Source organism: Heterodontus francisci, chromosome 28, assembly GCF_036365525.1.
Source record: "Heterodontus francisci isolate sHetFra1 chromosome 28, sHetFra1.hap1, whole genome shotgun sequence".
NCBI lineage: Eukaryota > Metazoa > Chordata > Chondrichthyes > Heterodontiformes > Heterodontidae > Heterodontus > Heterodontus francisci.
The window spans coordinates 50,892,615-50,912,993 of NC_090398.1; positions in this window are offsets into that span (position 1 = coordinate 50,892,615).

Consider the following 20,379-nt stretch of genomic DNA (forward strand, 5'->3'; position numbering starts at 1 on the left):
GACACTCTCTGACACTCTCTATCACTCTCTGACACTCTCTGACACTATCAGAGGCTCTCAGACATTCTCGATCACTCTCTGACACTCTCTGACACTCTTTATCACTCTCTGGCACTCTCAGACACTCTCAGGCGCTCTCAGACACTCTCTATCACTCTGACACTCTCTGACACTCCCTATCACTCTCTGACACTCATGACTCTCACTATCACTCTCTGACAAGCTCGGACGCTCTCTGACAGTCTCTGACACTCTCTATCAGTCTCGGTCACTCTCTGACACACTCTATCACTCTCTGACACTCTCTGACATTCTCTGACAATCTCTATCACTCTCTGACAGTCGCTGACACTCTCTGACACTCTCAGATCTACCAGACATTCTCAATCACTCTCAATCACTCTCTGACACTCTCAGACTGTCTCAATCACACTCTGAAAAGCTCTGACAATCTGTGACATTCTCAGACACTCTCTATCCCTCTCTGACACTCTCTGACACTCCTAAACACTCACAATCACTCTCAGACACTCTATATCACTTTCTATCACTCTCTGACAATCTCAGACACTCTCAATCACTCTCTGACACTCTCTGTCACTCTCTGACATTCTCTGACATTCTCTGACACACTTTATCACTCTCTGACACTCTCAGACTCTCTCTATCACTTTCTGACACTCTCTGACACTCTTAAACACTCTCAATCACTCTCAGACACTCTATATCACTTTCTATCACTCTCTGACGCTCTCAGACACTCTCAATCACCTTCTGACACTCCCAGATACTCTCAGGCATTCTCAATCACTCTCTGACATTCTCAGACACTCTCTATCATTCTCTGACACTCTCTGACACTCTCTATCACTCTTTGACACTCTCTGACACTCTCTGACACTCTCTGACACTATCAGAGGCTCTCAGACACTCTCGATCACTCTCTGACACTCTCTGACACTCTTTATCACTCTCTGGCACTCTCAGACACTCTCAGGCGCTCTCAGACACTCTCTATCACTCTCTGACACTCTCTGACACTCCCTATCACTCTCTGACACTCATGACTCTCACTATCACTCTCTGAAAAGCTCGGACGCTCTCTGACAGTCTCTGACACTCTCTATCAGTCTCGGTCACTCTCTGACACACTCTATCACTCTCTGACACTCTCTGACACACTTTATCACCCTCTGACACTCTGTATCACTCTCTGACACTGTCTAAACTCTCTGACACTCTCTGAAACTCTCTGACACTCTCAGACGCTCTCAGACACTCTCTAACACTCCCTGACTCTCTCTGACACTCTCTATCACTCTCAGACCCTATCTGACACTCTCTGACACATCTCAGATGCTCTCAGACACTCTCTATCACTCTCTAACTCTCTCTGACACACTCTGACGCTCTCAGAGACTCTCTATCACTCTCTACCACTCTCTGACATTCTCTGACAATCTCTATAACTCTCAGGCTCTCGCTGACACTCTCTGACCGTCTCTATCACTCTCGGTCACTCTCAGACACCCGCTGACACTCTCTGACACTCTCAGACACTCTCTATCATTCTCAGACAGTCTCAGACACTCTCAGACACTCCCTGAGACTCTCAGACACTGTCAGACATTCTCTATCACTCTCTGACACTCTCAGACACTCGCTATCACTCTCTGACATTCTCTGACATTCTCTGACACTCTCAATCACTCTCTGACACTCTCTGACACTCTCAGACACTCTCTATCACTCTCTGACGTTCTCTGACACTCTCAATCACTCTCTGACACTCTCAGACACTCCCTATCACTATCCGACACTCTTGACTTTCTCTAACAGTCTCTGACAAGCTCTGACGCTCTCTGACACTCTCTATCACTCTCGGTCACTCTCTGACACACTCTATCTCTCTCTACTTCTCTCTGATATTATCTGACAATCTCTATCACTCTCTGATACTCGCTGACAATCTCTGACACTCTCAGACATTCTCAATCACTCTCAATCACTCTCTGACACTCTCAGACACTCTCTATCACTCTCTACCTCTCTCTGACATTCTCTGACAATCTCTATCACTCTCAGACACTCGCTGACTTTATCTGACACTCTCAGACACTCTCTATCACTCTCTGACACTCTCTGACACACTCTCAATCTCTCTGACACTCTCTGACACTCTCTGACACTCTCAGACGCTCTCAGACACTCTCTGTCACAGTCTGACACTCTCTGACACTCTCTATCACTCTCTGACACTCTCTATCACTCTCTGACACTCTCTGACTCTCTCAGACACTCTCAGACACTCTCTGCCACTCTCTGACATTCTCTGTCACTCTCTATCACTCTCTACCACTCTCTGAAGCTCTCTGAAACTCTCTGACGCTCTGTGGCACTCTCTGAAACTCTCTGACACTATCTGACACTCTCTGAAACTTTCTGACACTCTCTGTCACTCTCTGACAATCTCAGAAAGACTCTGAAACTCTCTGACACTCTCTGACTCTCTCTGACACTCTCTGAAACTCTCTGACACTCTCAGACACTATATGACACTCTCTGAAACTCTCTGACACTCTCTGACACTCTGTGACACTCTGTGAAACTCTCTGACACTCTCTGACACGCTGTGACACTCTCTGAAATTCTCAGAAACTCGCTGACACTCTCTGACATACTCAGAATCTCTCAGAACCCTCGGACAATATCTGACACTCTCTGACACTATCTGAAGCACTCAGAAACTCTCAGAAACTCTCTGGCACTCTCTGAAACTCTCTGAAACTCTCTGTCACTCTCTGACACTCTCTGACACTCTCTGAAGCTCTCTGAAAAACTCTGAAACTCTCTGACACTCTCTGAAGCTCTCTGACACTCTCTGACAGTCTGTGACACTCTCTGAAACTCTCGGACAGTCTCTGACACTCTCTGACACAGTCAGAAACTCTCTGAAACTCTCTGGCAATCGTTGACACGCTCAGACACTCTCTGAAACTCTCTGACACTCTCTGAAACACTCAAACAGTCTCCGACAGTATCTGACACTCTCAGACACTCTCTATCATTCTCAGACAGTTTCAGACACTCTCAGACACTCCCTGAGACTCTCAGACACTGTCAGACATTCTCTATCACTCTCTGACACTCTCAGACACTCGCTATCACTCTCTGATATTCTCTGACATTCTCTGACACTCTCAATCACTCTCTGACACTCTCAGACACTCTCTCTCACTCTCTGACGTTCTCTGACACTCTCAATCACTCTCTGACACTCTCAGACACTCCCTATCACTATCCGACACTCTTGACTTTCTCTAACAGTCTCTGACAAGCTCTGACGCTCTCTGACACTCTCTATCACTCTCGGTCACTCTCTGACACACTCTATCTCTCTCTACTTCTCTCTGATATTATCTGACAATCTCTATCACTCTCTGATACTCGCTGACAATCTCTGACACTCTCAGACATTCTCAATCACTCTCAATCACTCTCTGACACTCTCAGACACTCTCTATCACTCTCTACCTCTCTCTGACATTCTCTGACAATCTCTATCACTCTCAGACACTCGCTGACTTTATCTGACACTCTCAGACACTCTCTATCACTCTCTGACACACTCTAAATCTCTCTGACACTCTCTGACACTCTCAGACGCTCTCAGACACTCTCTGTCACAGTCTGACACTCTCTGACACTCTCTATCACTCTCTGACACTCTCTATCACTCTCTGACACTCTCTGACTCTCTCAGAAACTCTCAGACACTCTCTGCCACTCTCTGACATTCTCTGTCACTCTCTATCACTCTCTACCACTCTCTGAAGCTCTCTGAAACTCTCTGACGCTCTGTGGCACTCTCTGAAACTCTCTGACACTATCTGACACTCTCTGAAACTTTCTGACACTCTCTGTCACTCTCTGACAATCTCAGAAAGACTCTGAAACTCTCTGACACTCTCTGACTCTCTCTGACACTCTCTGAAACTCTCTGACACTCTCAGACACTATATGACACTCTCTGAAACTCTCTGACACTCTCTGACACTCTGTGACACTCTGTGAAACTCTCTGACACTCTCTGACACGCTGTGACACTCTCTGAAATTCTCGGAAACTCGCTGACACTCTCTGACATACTCAGAATCTCTCAGAACCCTCGGACAATCTCTGACACTCTCTGACACTATCTGAAGCACTCAGAAACTCTCAGAAACTCTCTGGCACTCTCTGAAACTCTCTGAAACTCTCTGAAACTCACTGAAACTCTCTGTCACTCTCTGACACTCTCTGACACTCTCTGAAGCTCTCTGAAACACTCTGAAACTCTCTGACACTCTCTGAAGCTCTCTGACACTCTCTGACAGTCTGTGACACTCTCTGAAACTCTCGGACAGTCTCTGACACTCTCTGACACAGTCAGGAACTCTCTGAAACTCTCTGGCAATCGTTGACACGCTCAGACACTCTCTGAAACTCTCTGACACTCTCTGAAACACTCAAACAGTCTCCGACAGTATCTGACAATCTCAGACACTCTCTGAAACTCTCTGACAATCTCTGACACTCTCTGAAACTCTCCGACACTCTCTGACACTCTCTGACACTCTCTGAAACTCTTTGACACACTCTGAAACTCTATGAAACTCTTTGACACTCTCTGACACTCTCTGAAACTCTCTGACACTCTCTGAACTCTCTGATACTCTCTGAAGCTCTCTGTAACTCTCTGACACTCTGTGACACTCTCTGAAACTCCCTGACACTATCTGACACTCTCTGAATCTTTCTGACACTCTCTGACCCTCTCTGAAACTCTCTGCAACTCTCTGACACTTTCAGAAACTCTCAGAAACTCTCTGAAACTCTCTGACAATCCCTGACACTCTCTGACACTCTGTGACACTCTCTGAAACTCTGACACTATCTGACACTCTCTGAAACTTTCTGACAATGTCTGACACTCTCTGAAACTCTCTGACACTCTCTGAAACACTCAAACAGTCTCCGACACTATCTGACAATCTCTGAAACTCTCTGAAACACTCTGACACTCTCTGAAACTGTCTGAAACTCTCTGACACTCACTGAAACACTCTGCAATCTCTCTGACGCTCTCTGACAGTCTGTGACACTCTCTGAAACTCTCTGACAGTCTCTTACACTCTCTGACACTCTCTGAATCTCTTTGACAATCTCTGACACTCTCAGACAATCTCTGACACTCTCCAAAACTCTCTGAAAGTCTCCGACACTCACTGAAACTCTCTGTCACTCTCTGACACTCTCTGAAGCTCTCTGAAACTCTCTGAAACTCTCTGACGCTCTCTGAAGCTCTCTGACACTCTCTGACAGTCTGTGACGCTCTCTGAAACTCTCTGACAGTCTCTGACACTCTCTGACACTCTCTGAAGCTCTCTGAAACTCTCTGACGCTCTGTGGCACTCTCTGAAACTCTCTGACACTATCTGACACTCTCTGAAACTCTCTGACACTCTCTGAAACTCACTGGAACTCTCTGACACTCTCTGAAACACTCAGAAACTCTCTGACATTCTCTGACACTCTCTGACTCTATCTGACACACTCTGAAACTCTCTGACACTCTCAGACACTATCTGACGCTCTCTGAAACTCTCTGACACTCTCTGACACTCTGTGACAGTCTGTGAAACTCTCTGACACTCTCTGAAACTCTCGGAAACTCGCTGACACTCTCTGACATACTCAGAATCTCTCAGAACCCTCGGACAATCTCTGACACTCTCAGAAACTCTTTGGCACTCTTTGAAACTCTCTGAAACTCTCTGAAACTCACTGAAACTCTCTGTCACTCTCTGACACTCTCTGACACTCTCGGAAGCTCTCTGACACTCTCTGACAGTCTGTGACACTCTCTGAAACTCTCTGGCAATCTTTGACACGCTCAGACACTCTCTGAAACTCTCTGACACTCTCTGAAACTCTCTGACAATCTCTGACACTCGCTGAAACTCTCCGATGCTCTCTGACACTCTCTGAAACTCTTTGACACACTCTGAAACTCTCTGAAACTCTTTGACTCTCTCTGACACTCTCTGAAACTCTCTGACACTCTCTGATACTCTCTGACACTCTCTGACACTCTCTGAAGCTCTCTGTAACTCTCTTACACTATCTGACACTCTCTGAATCTTTCTGACACTCTCTGACCCTCTCTGAAACTCTCTGAAACTCTCTGACACTCTCAGAAACGCTCAGAACCTCTCTGAAACTCTCTGACACTCCCTGACACTCTCTGACACTCTCTGACACTCTCTGAAACTCTCTGACACTATCTGACACTCTCTGAAACTTTCTGACAATCTCTGACACTCTCTGAAACTTTCTGACAATCTCTGACACTCTCTGAAACACTCAAACACTCTCCGACACTACCTGACAATCTCTGAAACTCTCTGACACTCTCTGACACTCTGTGTCACACTGTGAAACTCTCTGACACTCACGGAAACTCTCAGAAACTCTCCGACAATCTCTGACACTCTCTGACACTCTATGACAATCTCAGACATTCTCTGACACTCTCTGAAACTATTTGAAACTCTCTGACACTCTCTGATACTTTCTGACAATCTCTAACACTCTCTGACATTCTCTGAAACTCTCTGACACTCTCTGACAGTCTCTGACACTCTGTGACACTCTCTGACACACTCCGAAATTCTCAGAACCCTCTGACACTTTCTTACACTCTCAGAAACTCTCCGACATTCTCTGACACTCTCAGACACTCTCTGGCACTCTCTGATATTCTCTGAAACTCTCTGACACTCTCTGACACTATCTGATATTCTTTGACACTCTCTGACTCTCTCAGACAATCTCCGAAGCTTTCTGAAACTCTCTGACACTCTCTGAAACTCTCTGAAACTCTCTGAAACTCTCTGACACTCTCTGAAACTCTCTGAAACTCTCTGACACTCACTGAAACACTCTGCAATCTCTCTGACGCTCTCTGACAGTCTGTGACACTCTCTGAAACTCTCTGACACTCTCTGAATCTCTTTGACACTCTCTGACACTCTCAGACAATCTCTGACACTCTCTGAAACTCTCTGAAACTCTCCGACACTCACTGAAACTCTCTGTCACTCTCTGACACCCTCTGAGACTCTCTGAAGCTCTCTGAAACTCTCTGAAACTCTCTGACGCTCTCTGAAGCTCTCTGACACTCTCTGACAGTCTGTGACGCACTCTGAAACTCTCTGACAGTCTCTGACACTCTCTGACACTCTCTGAAGCTCTCTGAAACTCTCTGACGCTCTGTGGCACTCTCTGAAACTCTCTGACACTATCTGACACTCTCTGAAACTTTCTGACACTCTCTGGCACTCTCTGACAATCTCAGAAAGACTCTGAAACTCTCTGAAACTCTCTGACACTCTCTGAAACTCTCTGAAACTCTCTGACACTCTCTGAAACACTCAGACTCTCTGACACTCTCTGACACTCTCTGACTCTCTCTGACACTCTCTGAAACTCTCTGACACTCTCAGACACTTTCTGACACACTCTGAAACTCTCTGACACTCTCTGACACTCTGTGACACTCTGTGAAACTCTCTGACACTCTCTGACACGCTGTGACACTCTCTGAAACTCTCGGAAACTCGCTGACACTCTCTGACATACTCAGAATCTCTAAGAACCCTCGGACAATCTCTGACACTCTCTGACACTCTCTGACACTATCTAAAGCACTCAGAAACTCTCAGAAACTCTCTGGCACTCTCTGAAACTCTCTGAAACTCACTGAAACTCTCTGTCACTATCTGACACTCTCTGACACGCTCTGAAGCTCTCTGAAACACTCTGAAACTCTCTGACACTCTCTGACACTCTCTGAAGCTCTCTGACACTCTCTGACAGTCTATGACACTCTCTGAAACTCTCTGACAGTCTCTGACACTCTCTGACACAGTCAGAAACTCTCAGAAACTCTCTGGCAATCTTTGACACGCTCAGACACTCTCTGAAACTCTCTGACACTCTCTGAAACTCTCTGACAATCTCTGACACTCTCTGAAACTCTCCGACACTCTCTGATACTCTCTGACACTCTCTGAAACTCTTTGACGCACTCTGAAACTCTCTGAAACTCTCAGACACTCTCTCACAGTCTCTGAAGCTCTCTGAAACTTTCTGACACGCTGTTACACTCTCTGAAACACTCTGTCACTCACTGACAGTCTCTGACACTCTGTGACACTCTCTTACACTCACAGAAACTCTCAGAAACTCTCCGACATTCTCTGACACTCTCTGACACTCTCTGACACTCTCTGACACTCTCTGACTCACTCAGAAACTCTCTGAACCCTCTGACAGTCTCTGACACTCTCTGACACTCTCTGAAACTCTCTGACACTCTCTGAAACTCTCAAACACTCTCCGACACTATCTGACAATCTCTGAAACTCTCTGACACTTTGTGTCACACTGTGAAACTCTCTGACACTCAAGGAAACTCTCAGAAACTCTCCGACATTCTCTGACACTCTCTGACACTCTATGACAATCTCAGACATTCTCTGACACTCTCTGAAACTATTTGAAACTCTCTGACACTCTCTGACAGTCTCTGACACTCTGTGACACTCTCTGACACACAGAGAAACTCGCAGAACCCTCTGACACTCTCTTACACTCACAGATATTCTGAGTATCTCTCCGACACTCTCTGACACTCTCTGAAACTCTCCGACACTCACTGAAACTCTCTGTCACTCTCTGACACTCTCTGACACTCTGTGAAGCTCTCTGAAACTCTCTGAAACTCTCTGACGCTCTCTGAAGCTCTCTGACACTCTCTGACACTCGCTGACACTCTCTGAAACTCTCTGACAGTCTCTGACACTCTCTGACACTCTCTGAAGCTCTCTGAAACTCTCTGACGCTCTGTGGCACTCTCTGAAACTCTCTGACACTATCTGACACTCTCTGAAACTTTCTGACACTCTCTGGCACTCTCTGACAATCTCAGAAAGACTCTGAAACTCTCTGAAACTCTCTGAAACTCTCTGAAACTCTCTGCCACTCTCTGAAACACTCAGAAACTCTCTGACACTCTCTGACACTCTCTGACTCTCTCTGACACTCTCTGAAACTCTCTGACACTCTCAGACACTTTCTGACACTCTCTGAAACTCGCTGACACTCTCTGACACCCTGTGACACTCTCTGAAGCTCTCTGTAACTCTCTGACAATCTGTGACACTCTCTGAAACTTTCTGACACTCTCTGACACTCTCTGAAACTCTCTGAAACTCTCTGACACTCTCAGAATCTCTCAGAAACTCTCTGAAACTCTCTGACACTCCCTGACACTCTCTGACACTCTGTGACACTCTCTGAAGCTCTCTGACACTCTCTGAAACACTCAAAACTCTCCGACACAATCTGACACTCTCTGAAACTCTCTGACACTCTCAGAATCTCTCAGAAACTCTCTGAAACTCTCTGACACTCCCTGACACTCTCTGACACTCTGTGACACACTGTGAAACTCTCTGACACTCACGGATACTCTCAGAAACTCTCCGACATTCTCTGACACTCTCTGACACTCTATGACAATCTCAGACACTCTCTGACACTCTGTGACACTCTGTCGAACTCTTTGAAACTCTCTGACAATCTCTGACAGTCTCTGACACTCTGTGACACTCCCTGACACACTCCGAAATTCTCAGAACCCTCTGACACTCTCTTACACTCACAGATACTCTCAGAAACTCTCCGACATACTCTGACACTCTCAGACACTCTCTGACACTACCTGATACTCTTTGACACTCTCTGACTCTCTCAGACAATCTCAGAAGCTCTCTGAAACTCTCTGACACTCTCTGAAACTCTCTGAAACTCTCTGACACTCACTGAAACACTCTGCAATCTCTCTGACGCTCTCTGACAGTCTGTGACACTCTCTGAAACTCTCTGACACTCTCTGACACTCTCTGACACTCTCTGAATCTCTTTGACACTCTCTGACACTCTCTATCACTCTCTGACACTCTCTGACACTATCAGAGGCTCTCAGACATTCTCGATCACTCTCTGACACTCTTTATCACTCTCTGGCACTCTCAGACACTCTCAGGCGCTCTCAGACACTCTCTATCACTCTGACACTCTCTGACACTCCCTATCACTCTCTGACACTCATGACTCTCACTATCACTCTCTGACATGCTCGGACGCTCTCTGAAAGTCTCTGACACTCTCTATCAGTCTCGGTCACTCTCTGACACACTCTATCATTCTCTGACACTCTCTGACATTCTCTGACAATCTCTATCACTCTCTGACACTCGCTGACACTCTCTGACACTCTCAGACACTACCAGACATTCTCAATCACTCTCAATCACTCTCTGACTATCTCAGACTGTCTCAATCACACTCTGAAAAGCTCTGACACTCTGTGACATTCTCAGACACTCTCTATCCCTCTCTGACACTCTCTGACACTCCTAAACACTCACAATCACTCTCAGACACTCTATATCACTTTCTATCACTCTCTGACAATCTCAGACACTCTCAATCACTCTCTGACACTCTCTGTCACTCTCTGACATTCTCTGACACACTTTATCACTCTCTGACACTCTCAGACTCTCTCTATCACTTTCTGACACTCTCTGACACTCTTAAACACTCTCAATCACTCTCAGACACTCTATATCACTTTCTATCACTCTCTGACGCTCTCAGATACTCTCAATCACCTTCTGACACTCCCAGACACTCTCAGGCATTCTCAATCACTCTCTGACATTCTCAGACACTCTCTATCATTCTCTGACACTCTCTGACACTCTCTATCACTCTTTGACACTCTCTGACACTCTCTGACACTCTCTGACACTATCAGAGGCTCTCAGACACTCTCGATCACTCTCTGACACTCTCTGACACTCTTTATCACTCTCTGGCACTCTCAGACACTCTCAGGCGCTCTCAGACACTCTCTATCACTCTCTGACACTCTCTGACACTCCCTATCACTCTCTGACACTCATGACTCTCACTATCACTCTCTGAAAAGCTCGGACGCTCTCTGACAGTCTCTGACACTCTCTATCAGTCTCGGTCACTCTCTGACACACTCTATCACTCTCTGACACACTTTATCACCCTCTGACACTCTGTATCACTCTCTGACACTGTCTAAACTCTCTGACACTCTCTGAAACTCTCTGACACTCTCAGACGCTCTCAGACACTCTCTAACACTCCCTGACTCTCTCTGACACTCTCTATCACTCTCAGACCCTATCTGACACTCTCTGACACATCTCAGATGCTCTCAGACACTCTCTATCACTCTCTGACTCTCTCTGACACACTCTGACGCTCTCAGAGACTCTCTATCACTCTCTACCACTCTCTGACATTCTCTGACAATCTCTATAACTCTCAGGCTCTCGCTGACACTCTCTGACCGTCTCTATCACTCTCGGTCACTCTCAGACACTCGCTGACATTCTCTGACTCTCTCAGACCCTCTCTGATACTCTCAGACACTTTCTATCACTCTGAGACACCCGCTGACACTCTCTGACACTCTCAGACACTCTCTATCATTCTCAGACAGTCTCAGACACTCTCAGACACTCCCTGAGACTCTCAGACACTGTCAGACATTCTCTATCACTCTCTGACACTCTCAGACACTCGCTATCACTCTCTGACATTCTCTGACATTCTCTGACACTCTCAATCACTCTCTGACACTCTCTGACACTCTCAGACACTCTCTATCACTCTCTGACGTTCTCTGACACTCTCAATCACTCTCTGACACTCTCAGACACTCCCTATCACTATCCGACACTCTTGACTTTCTCTAACAGTCTCTGACAAGCTCTGACGCTCTCTGACACTCTCTATCACTCTCAATCACTCTCTGACACTCTCTGACACTCTCAGACACTCTCTATCACTCTCTGACGTTCTCTGACACTCTCAATCACTCTCTGACTCTCTCAGACACTCCCTATCACTATCCGACACTCTTGACTTTCTCTAACAGTCTCTGACAAGCTCTGACGCTCTCTGACACTCTCTATCACTCTCGGTCACTCTCTGACATACTCTATCTCTCTCTACTTCTCTCTGATATTATCTGACAATCTCTATCACTCTCTGATACTCGCTGACAATCTCTGACACTCTCAGACATTCTCAATCACTCTCAATCACTCTCTGACACTCTCAGACACTCTCTATCACTCTCTACCTCTCTCTGACATTCTCTGACAATCTCTATCACTCTCAGACACTCGCTGACTTTATCTGACACTCTCAGACACTCTCTATCACTCTCTGACACTCTCTGACACACTCTCAATCTCTCTGACACTCTCTGACAGTCTCTGACACTCTCAGACGCTCTCAGACACTCTCTGTCACAGTCTGACACTCTCTGACACTCTCTATCACTCTCTGACACTCTCTATCACTCTCTGACACTCTCTGACTCTCTCAGACACTCTCAGACACTCTCTGCCACTCTCTGACATTCTCTGTCACTCTCTATCACTCTCTACCACTCTCTGAAGCTCTCTGAAACTCTCTGACGCTCTGTGGCACTCTCTGAAACTCTCTGACACTATCTGACACTCTCTGAAACTTTCTGACACTCTCTGTCACTCTCTGACAATCTCAGAAAGACTCTGAAACTCTCTGACACTCTCTGACTCTCTCTGACACTCTCTGAAACTCTCTGACACTCTCAGACACTATATGACACTCTCTGAAACTCTCTGACACTCTCTGACACTCTGTGACACTCTGTGAAACTCTCTGACACTCTCTGACACGCTGTGACACTCTCTGAAATTCTCGGAAACTCGCTGACACTCTCTGACATACTCAGAATCTCTCAGAACCCTCGGACAATCTCTGACACTCTCTGACACTATCTGAAGCACTCAGAAACTCTCAGAAACTCTCTGGCACTCTCTGAAACTCTCTGAAACTCTCTGAAACTCTCTGAAACTCACTGAAACTCTCTGTCACTCTCTGACACTCTCTGACACTCTCTGAAGCTCTCTGAAAAACTCTGAAACTCTCTGACACTCTCTGAAGCTCTCTGACACACTCTGACAGTCTGTGACACTCTCTGAAACTCTCGGACAGTCTCTGACACTCTCTGACACAGTCAGAAACTCTCTGAAACTCTCTGGCAATCGTTGACACGCTCAGACACTCTCTGAAACTCTCTGACACTCTCTGAAACACTCAAACAGTCTCCGACAGTATCTGACACTCTCAGACACTCTCTATCATTCTCAGACAGTTTCAGACACTCTCAGACACTCCCTGAGACTCTCAGACGCTGTCAGACATTCTCTATCACTCTCTGACACTCTCAGACACTCGCTATCACTCTCTGATATTCTCTGACATTCTCTGACACTCTCAATCACTCTCTGACACTCTCAGACACTCTCTATCACTCTCTGACGTTCTCTGACACTCTCAATCACTCTCTGACACTCTCAAACACTCCCTATCACTATCCGACACTCTTGACTTTCTCTAACAGTCTCTGACAAGCTCTGACGCTCTCTGACACTCTCTATCACTCTCGGTCACTCTCTGACACACTCTATCTCTCTCTACTTCTCTCTGATATTATCTGACAATCTCTATCACTCTCTGATACTCGCTGACAATCTCTGACACTCTCAGACATTCTCAATCACTCTCAATCACTCTCTGACACTCTCAGGCACTCTCTATCACTCTCTACCTCTCTCTGACATTCTCTGACAATCTCTATCACTCTCAGACACTCGCTGACTTTATCTGACACTCTCAGACACTCTCTATCACTCTCTGACACTCTCTGACACACTCTAAATCTCTCTGACACTCTCTGACACTCTCAGACGCTCTCAGACACTCTCTGTCACAGTCTGACACTCTCTGACACTCTCTATCACTCTCTGACACTCTCTATCACTCTCTGACACTCTCTGACTCTCTCAGAAACTCTCAGACACTCTCTGCCACTCTCTGACATTCTCTGTCACTCTCTATCACTCTCTACCACTCTCTGAAGCTCTCTGAAACTCTCTGACGCTCTGTGGCACTCTCTGAAACTCTCTGACACTATCTGACACTCTCTGAAACTTTCTGACACTCTCTGTCACTCTCTGACAATCTCAGAAAGACTCTGAAACTCTCTGACACTCTCTGACTCTCTCTGACACTCTCTGAAACTCTCTGACACTCTCAGACACTATATGACACTCTCTGAAACTCTCTGACACTCTCTGACACTCTGTGACACTCTGTGAAACTCTCTGACACTCTCTGACACGCTGTGACACTCTCTGAAATTCTCGGAAACTCGCTGACACTCTCTGACATACTCAGAATCTCTCAGAACCCTCGGACAATCTCTGACACTCTCTGACACTATCTGAAGCACTCAGAAACTCTCAGAAACTCTCTGGCACTCTCTGAAACTCTCTGAAACTCACTGAAACTCTCTGTCACTCTCTGACACTCTCTGACACTCTCTGAAGCTCTCTGAAACACTCTGAAACTCTCTGACACTCTCTGAAGCTCTCTGACACTCTCTGACAGTCTGTGACACTCTCTGAAACTCCCGGACAGTCTCTGACACTCTCTGACACAGTCAGGAACTCTCTGAAACTCTCTGGCAATCGTTGACACGCTCAGACACTCTCTGAAACTCTCTGACACTCTCTGAAACACTCAAACAGTCTCCGACAGTATCTGACAATCTCAGACACTCTCTGAAACTCTCTGACAATCTCTGACACTCTCTGAAACTCTCCGACACTCTCTGACACTCTCTGACACTCTCTGAAACTCTTTGACACACTCTGAAACTCTATGAAACTCTTTGACACTCTCTGACACTCTCTGAAACTCTCTGACACTCTCTGAACTCTCTGATACTCTCTGAAGCTCTCTGTAACTCTCTGACACTCTGTGACACTCTCTGAAACTCCCTGACACTATCTGACACTCTCTGAATCTTTCTGACACTCTCTGACCCTCTCTGAAACTCTCTGCAACTCTCTGACACTTTCAGAAACTCTCAGAAACTCTCTGAAACTCTCTGACACTCCCTGACACTCTCTGACACTCTGTGACACTCTCTGAAACTCTCTGACACTATCTGACACTCTCTGAAACTTTCTGACAATGTCTGACACTCTCTGAAACTCTCTGACACTCTCTGAAACACTCAAACAGTCTCCGACACTATCTGACAATCTCTGAAACTCTCTGAAACACTCTGACACTCTCTGAAACTGTCTGAAACTCTCTGACACTCACTGAAACACTCTGCAATCTCTCTGACGCTCTCTGACAGTCTGTGACACTCTCTGAAACTCTCTGACAGTCTCTTACACTCTCTGACACTCTCTGAATCTCTTTGACAATCTCTGACACTCTCAGACAATCTCTGACACTCTCCGAAACTCTCTGAAAGTCTCCGACACTCACTGAAACTCTCTGTCACTCTCTGACACTCTCTGAAGCTCTCTGAAACTCTCTGAAACTCTCTGACGCTCTCTGAAGCTCACTGACACTCTCTGACAGTCTGTGACGCTCTCTGAAACTCTCTGACAGTCTCTGACACTCTCTGACACTCTCTGAAGCTCTCTGAAACTCTCTGACGCTCTGTGGCACTCTCTGAAACTCTCTGACACTATCTGACACTCTCTGAAACTTTCTGACACTCTCTGGCACTCTCTGACAATCTCAGAAAGACTCTGAAACTCTCTGAAACTCTCTGACACTCTCTGAAACTCACTGGAACTCTCTGACACTCTCTGAAACACTCAGAAACTCTCTGACATTCTCTGACACTCTCTGACTCTATCTGACACACTCTGAAACTCTCTGACACTCTCAGACACTATCTGACGCTCTCTGAAACTCTCTGACACTCTCTGACACTCTGTGACAGTCTGTGAAACTCTCTGACACTCTCTGAAACTCTCGGAAACTCGCTGACACTCTCTGACATACTCAGAATCTCTCAGAACCCTCGGACAATCTCTGACACTCTCAGAAACTCTTTGGCACTCTTTGAAACTCTCTGAAACTCTCTGAAACTCACTGAAACTCTCTGTCACTCTCTGACACTCTCTGACACTCTCGGAAGCTCTCTGACACTCTCTGACAGTCTGTGACACTCTCTGAAACTCTCTGGCAATCTTTGACACGCTCAGACACTCTCTGAAACTCTCTGACACTCTCTGAAACTCTCTGACAATCTCTGACACTCGCTGAAACTCTCCGATGCTCTCTGACACTCTCTGAAACTCTTTGACACACTCTGAAACTCTCTGAAACTCTTTGACACTCTCTGACACTCTCTGAAACTCTCTGACACTCTCTGACACTCTCTGACACTCTCTGATACTCACTGAAACACTCTGCAATCTCTCTGACGCTCTCTGACAGTCTGTGACACTCTCTGAAGCTCTCTGACAGTCTCTTACACTCTCTGACACTCTCTGAATCTCTTTGACAATCTCTGACACTCTCAGACAATCTCTGACACTCTCCGAAACTCTCTGAAAGTCTCCGACACTCACTGAAACTCTCTGTGACTCTCTGACACTCTCTGAAGCTCTCTGAAACTCTCTGAAACTCTCTGACGCTCTCTGAAGCTCTCTGACACTCTCTGACAGTCTGTGACGCTCTCTGAAACTCTCTGACAGTCTCTGACACTCTCTGACACTCTCTGAAGCTCTCTGAAACTCTCTGACGCTCTGTGGCACTCTCTGAAACTCTCTGACACTATCTGACACTCTCTGAAACTTTCTGACACTCTCTGGCACTCTCTGACAATCTCAGAAAGACTCTGAAACTCTCTGAAACTCTCTGACACTCTCTGAAACTCACTGCAACTCTCTGACACTCTCTGAAACACTCAGAAACTCTCTGACATTCTCTGACACTCTCTGACTCTATCTGACACACTCTGAAACTCTCTGACACTCTCAGACACTATCTGACGCTCTCTGAAACTCTCTGACACTCTCTGACACTCTGTGACAGTCTGTGAAACTCTCTGACACTCTCTGAAACTCTCGGAAACTCGCTGACACTCTCTGACATACTCAGAATCTCTCAGAACCCTCGGACAATCTCTGACACTCTCAGAAAGTCTTTGGCACTCTTTGAAACTCTCTGAAACTCTCTGAAACTCACTGAAACTCTCTGTCACTCTCTGACACTCTCTGACGCTCTCGGAAGCTCTCTGACACTCTCTGACAGTCTGTGACACTCTCTGAAACTCTCTGGCAATCTTTGACACGCTCAGACACTCTCTGAAACTCGCTGACACTCTCTGACATACTCAGAATCTCTAAGAACCCTCGGACAATCTCTGACACTCTCTGACACTCTCTGACACTATCTAAAGCACTCAGAAACTCTCAGAAACTCTCTGGCACTCTCTGAAACTCTCTGAAACTCACTGAAACTCTCTGTCACTCTCTGACACTCTCTGACACGCTCTGAAGCTCTCTGAAACACTCTGAAACTCTCTGACACTCTCTGACACTCTCTGAAGCTCTCTGACACTCTCTGACAGTCTATGACACTCTCTGAAACTCTCTGACAGTCTCTGACAATCTCTGACACAGTCAGAAACTCTCAGAAACTCTCTGGCAATCTTTGACACGCTCAGACACTCTCTGAAACTCTCTGACACTCTCTGAAACTCTCTGACAATCTCTGACACTCTCTGAAACTCTCCGACACTCTCTGATACTCTCTGACACTCTCTGAAACTCTTTGACGCACTCTGAAACTCTCTGAAACTCTCAGACACTCTCTCACAGTCTCTGAAGCTCTCTGAAACTTTCTGACACGCTGTTACACTCTCTGAAACACTCTGTCACTCACTGACAGTCTCTGACACTCTGTGACACTCTCTTACACTCACAGAATCTCTCAGAAACTCTCCGACATTCTCTGACACTCTCTGACACTCTCTGACACTCTCTGACACTCTCTGACTCACTCAGAAACTCTCTGAACCCTCTGACAGTCTCTGACACTCTCTGACACTCTCTGAAACGCTCTGACACTCTCTGAAACTCTCAAACACTCTCCGACACTATCTGACAATCTCTGAAACTCTCTGACACTTTGTGTCACACTGTGAAACTCTCTGACACTCAAGGAAACTCTCAGAAACTCTCCGACATTCTCTGACACTCTCTGACACTCTATGACAATCTCAGACATTCTCTGACACTCTCTGAAACTATTTGAAACTCTCTGACACTCTCTGACAGTCTCTGACACTCTGTGACACTCTCTGACACACAGAGAAACTCACAGAACCCTCTGACACTCTCTTACACTCACAGATATTCTGAGTATCTCTCCGACACTCTCTGACACTCTCTGAAACTCTCCGACACTCACTGAAACTCTCTGTCACTCTCTGACACTCTCTGACACTCTGTGAAGCTCTCTGAAACTCTCTGAAACTCTCTGACGCTCTCTGAAGCTCTCTGACACTCTCTGACACTCGCTGACACTCTCTGAAACTCTCTGACAGTCTCTGACACTCTCTGACACTCTCTGAAGCTCTCTGAAACTCTCCGACGCTCTGTGGCACTCTCTGAAACTCTCTGACACTATCTGACACTCTCTGAAACTTTCTGACACTCTCTGGCACTCTCTGACCATCTCAGAAAGACTCTGAAACTCTCTGAAACTCTCTGAAACTCTCTGAAACTCTCTGCCACTCTCTGAAACACTCAGAAACTCTCTGACACTCTCTGACACTCTCTGACTCTCTCTGACACTCTCTGAAACTCTCTGACACTCTCAGACACTTTCTGACACTCTCTGAAACTCTCTGACACTCTCTGACACCCTGTGACACTCTCTGAAGCTCTCTGTAACTCTCTGACAATCTGTGACACTCTCTGAAACTTTCTGACACTCTCTGACACTCTCTGAAACTCTCTGAAACTCTCTGACACTCTCAGAATCTCTCAGAAACTCTCTGAAACTCTCTGACACTCTCTGACACTCTCTGACACTCTCTGACACTCTGTGACACTCTCTGAAGCTCTCTGACACTCTCTGAAACACTCAAAACTCTCCGACACAATCTGACACTCTCTGAAACTCTCTGACACTCTCTGACACTCTGTGACACACTGTGAAACTCTCTGACACTCACGGATACTCTCAGAAACTCTCTGACATTCTCTGACACTCTCTGACACTCGATGACAATCTCAGACACTCTCTGACACTCTGTGACACTCTGTCGAACTCTTTGAAACTCTCTGACAATCTCTGACAGTCTCTGACACTCTGTGACACTCCCTGACACACTCCGAAATTCTCAGAACCCTCTGACACTCTCTTACACTCACAGATACTCTCAGAAACTCTCCGACATACTCTGACACTCTCAGACACTCTCTGACACTACCTGATACTCTTTTACACTCTCTGACTCTCTCAGACAATCTCAGAAGCTCTCTGAAACTCTCTGACACTCTCTGAAACTCTCTGAAACTCTCTGACACTCACTGAAACACTCTGCAATCTCTCTGACGCTCTCTGACAGTCTGTGACACTCTCTGAAACTCTCTGACACTCTCTGACACTCTCTGAATCTCTTTGACACTCTCTGACACTCTCAGACAATCTCTGACACTCTCTGAAACTCTCTGACACTCTGTGACACTCTCTGAAACTCTCTGACACTATCTGACACTCTCTGAAACTTTCTGACAATCTCTGAAACACTCAAACACTCTCGGACAGTCTGTGACGCTCTCTGAAACTCTCTGACAGTCTCTGACATTCTCTGACTCTCTCTGAAGCTCTCTGAAACTCTCTGACGCTCTGTGGCACTCTCTGAAACTCTCTGACACTATCTGACACTCTCTGAAACTTTCTGACACTCTCTGGCACTCTCTGACAATCTCAGAAAGACTCTGAAACTCTCTGAAACTCTCTGACACTCTCTGAAACTCTCTGAAACTCTCTGACACTCTCTGAAACACTCGGAAACTCTCTGACACTCTCTCACTCTCTCAGACACTCTCTGAAACTCTCTGACACTCTCAGACACTATCTGATACTCTCTGAAACTCTCTGACACTCTCTGACACTCTGTGACACTCTGTGAAACTCTCTGACACTCTCTGACACGCTGTGACACTCTCTGAAACTCTCGGAAACTCGCTGACACTCTCTGACATACTCAGAATCTCTCAGAACCCTCGAACAATCTCTGACACTCTCTGACACTCTCTGTCACCATCTAAAGCACTCAGA